Genomic DNA, 4,122 nt, shown 5'->3' with positions numbered 1-4,122 from the left:
TTTTTCTTTGCAGACATACTATACTGACGAGCAAAAGAAAGTGGGCACCCTTTGTTCTGTGCATTATTTCCCTTCTTTGCCGTCGTAATGGGGTATTGCCAATGGATTTTGAAAGGTTTGCCATTTTCTCAATAAGTGCAGACAAAAAGACTAAGAAAAACGATCAAAAGCACACCTTTTATTAGAAATTAATAACACCTATTCGAATGTTCAAAACCCCAGAATTAGTAATAGGTGTACCTCCCACCAGCATTGATGACTACAGAACAGTGCATCTCTGCTTCATGGATTGCATATGTCGTTGGATAAATTGCTGGGGAATATTATTGTATGCTTCCCGGGAAGCTGAGAATGTTTCGGAGTGTTCTATGGTCTGCTGGGGTAATAATATAGTGTTAAAGCGCATAGAGCCTGCTGTTGAGCGGGGATATGCGCTATACAAATGCTATCTATTATTATTATTATTATTTAAAGTAAGCAACAACAATGATCTCCGTTTCTGTAGTGGTGCCTAGTGCTTTTTTTTTCGACCACAAGATTCTGTAATCTACCGTATCATATCTCTTCAAGGTAACGACGATGGTAGCTACAGAAATATGAAATTTGAGAGAGGTAGATAGTAATAAGAAATTATCTTGAATTTCCTTTACGCCGAAGTATGTTAGGCCTAATGATAGTGAAGTTTTCAAAAGAATAACGTATCAACAACAGAAGCCACTCAATTAGCAGTTGACTTAACTTCACTTCTCCCCTCGATATCGAATGATACCAAGGGGTGGATAAAGTAAGTTCATGTGAAGTGAGCCATCCACGAGGGCGTTGTTTACCCTCAAGAAGATATTTCTGGCTCTCTAATACGGAGACACACGAAAATGAGAACTGGTAAAATGCGATCTATTGGAAATTTTAAAATACAGCACAAAGATGTTGATATCCTACCTGACGAAGCAAGTGCGTGGCCAGCCACCAGTCAAGTATACGAAATTGCTAGTCACAACAGGCAGGCCAAAGTTGTCAATAAGCGGGTTGTAATTAAGACTGCACCACAACATGAGCAGTAATGAGCACAGGTCGGATACAGCAAGGCCTGAAACCAGAGACATTTTAAAATATTTTAGAAGCTCCATGGGTTTTATTCGTTTTGGTTATTTTCTTTTTCTTTAATTCATTTTGTTTCGGGGGTTTTTTGTTGTTGGTTTTTTTTCGTTATCTTGATTTCTATACCATAGCTGAAAAGGATTATGTCGGTTAGACCTGAAAACATTAACCATCATTTTAACAATCATTTCAAAATTAATCATCGCCATTCAAGCAGTTAACTTTAATGTGGTGTTTTGAAAGCCGAGCACCTTGATCAGTTGTTAGATTTAAAAGGAAGCAAGAAAACAGAGACATTCGCGGCGGGCTTAGCTTAGATTGTGTGTGTACACTTGGTGATCTGTTGGTGATCTCTTGCGTTCTGTGTTCACTTTTGTTGTGTGTGTAGATTTCAGATAAACAGGGAGGCAAATGCCGTTATATTATATAAATGAGTTGAGGTAGCTTTAAATTGGAATCTAATGTTTGTCCTTCAATGCAGCAATGTATTGTGTAGAATGCTTATTGGAAATTCGCTTTAGTTCTTTATTACGTGAAGCTGAGCTCACTGTCAAGAGACTGGGACGACATCACACAGCAAATAATTGGCATCCTGTTGTGGGTGGAAAGCAAACGAGATATTTTAATCACGAATGGTTAATCATAAAGGATGCACCTTACTATCAAAAAGTCATCGGCAAATTTTCTCAACATTAAAACCGAAGGACATAAATCATGTACTTGTGTGAAGACGAATAGGTGAGTCCATTTTCCTTGTTTCAAGAGCAAGACTTTTGAAAGTACTTCGTATATAATGAGTATCTCTGGGTGTGAACGTAGGTGGGCACGCATGTGTGTGTATGTGTGTCAGAGTGAGAGAGCAGATAGAGAGAGGGGGAGAGCGAGAGAGAGATAATATCTATTCTCACCCATAAGACTAATATTCATGGAGTCTTTGAACCCTAGCTTTGCAAAAACCACTATATTGATGACGTTGGCTACGATTCCCATCAAACTGAGAAGTCCAGAGATGACCACGAAGTTCAGTATTACTACGACTTCACGCTCTTCTCTACTTAGTAAAGGTACAAACTTAACGGAAGATGACGTCATAGATTCCATCTTACTCGCATTCGGAGAGAAAAAAACATGGTTAATTGTACCAGACGTGGACATCGTATGCTGTAGGGATACATAGGACGAGTCCATTTCTGTGGTAAATTCATGCATATGATGTCTATTTACCCGTTTAGCTGTTTTTCACATTCGCATAATTCAAAATAACCAAGATCAGGAAGGCCTGCAATTTTACAATGTTCACAGATTTGCTTTACTTCGTTGTTGTGGGGGCTTTCCCTCCATTTAAATACAAGTACATGCCCGTGAACATTTTCACTCAATAATGAAACTGGGATACGGAAAGAATGTTGACCGAGAAGCTCCACTAGTCGCTTTTAAATATTATATCAGTGGTTATACTTGCTTTATTCAGCCTTCCATATTTGAAGAACGAATTACAGTTTTCTTCATAGTGACGTTGTCTATCTACATTAATCTGGCCAATTATTTTTTATTGAAATAACATTATTATGATATGTTGCCTAGCATAGTTTGCATAGCACAGCTTCCAGCCCGACGCCAAGCTCTATGTACTTTACAGTCTCTGTAGCAGTATGTCTGTTCTTACCGACAATTATAGGTGTGGTAGAGAGGGGTTCTTTTGTCCACAATGTAATTCTACATAAGTATTTTTTCTACTCGGGACTCGAAATTATCCTTTGCTTGTAATTGGTTTCTTGTATAAATATCTGCTTTGCTCTCAGAGGGGATCAAAAGAAACTAACAGTTGGTACTATTAAATTAGGGGGATACCACGGCCAATTTTTAAAGACAGGCTTATGATAAGTTTGATCAGTTACAATAATAACTCACAAGTCGACCTTTTCATACCCAAAAATATAAGTGTAGCATTTTCTTTTACACTAAGAAGTTGTAGTGCTCAAGACTGGGTTAAATGAATGGGTCGAAAACCAGTAATTAGCACCCCCCCCCCCCCCCACCCTCTCCCACTCACCCACACACACACACACACACACACACACACACACACACACATACACCACACCCCTCCCACTCACCCACATACACACACACACCCAAACCTGCAAATCCCCCCGAAACATTAGAACTGGATGCTGAAAATGAAGAAAAACGTTTGTCTTCTTTGTCTACAAGAAACCTACTTAGTGATTCAAATAGGAACTCCCTCAAGCACATTTCCAGCCACCATCTGAACACCTGGTTCAATTCTTTCGCTGTAGAATAGAATTTACCGTAAATTTCATTTTCGTTTTGCAGACGTATACTACGGAAAAAAACGAAAGTCGAAAGTTGACCCTTTCCACGTGTTTTACAAGAGGGAACAAGTGAAACTTCCTTTGATACTCGCAGTAGACAACGGACATCAGGAGAATTTTCTTGGAGAAACTTACCGCTCTCAATCCGACGTGTCCTTTGGCGTGTTTTGTTTTTTTTGTTGTTTTTTTAATTTGTTTGAGCGTTTGTTTGTTTGCTGTTGTTGTTGTTGTTGTTGTTGTTGTTGTGGGTTTTATAGGGGGTGGGGTCTGTTTTGCTTTGTGTTTTGTTTAATTTTTGTCCTTATTATCTTTTTTTAGAATTTTTGTTTGACTTTATGTCCCCACCAAATACAGATAATAAATTGTCCTTTCGAACGTGGCCCCACCTGATATTAAAGTTTACAGACGGATCGTGGCGTTAAGTGGTTCGGTTTCTCTCATAATATTTGATTTGACATCCGATTAGGGATTTTTTTTCAGGTCAAAGTTACAAGATTTTTAAAATCATTAATACATATTATGATTTGCTGTTTGGCTGCCGGTTTCGCATAAACACTGTTCTGAGTTGTCGATCCTAAACGTTGTGTAGAGAAGGTGTCTTTGCGTGCTCTCAGTCTGAAAAGAAGAACCTGTTCTTGACGGGATTGGAGGTTGTAGGGGTCAGGGTGGGTGTCTATGACGTGGATGT

This window comes from Aplysia californica, unplaced genomic scaffold (genome assembly GCF_000002075.1).
Source record: "Aplysia californica isolate F4 #8 unplaced genomic scaffold, AplCal3.0 scaffold00735, whole genome shotgun sequence".
In the NCBI taxonomy this organism is placed as follows: domain Eukaryota; kingdom Metazoa; phylum Mollusca; class Gastropoda; order Aplysiida; family Aplysiidae; genus Aplysia; species Aplysia californica.
The sequence above is the reverse complement of the archived record's forward strand: the minus strand, read 5'-3'. Positions refer to the sequence as shown.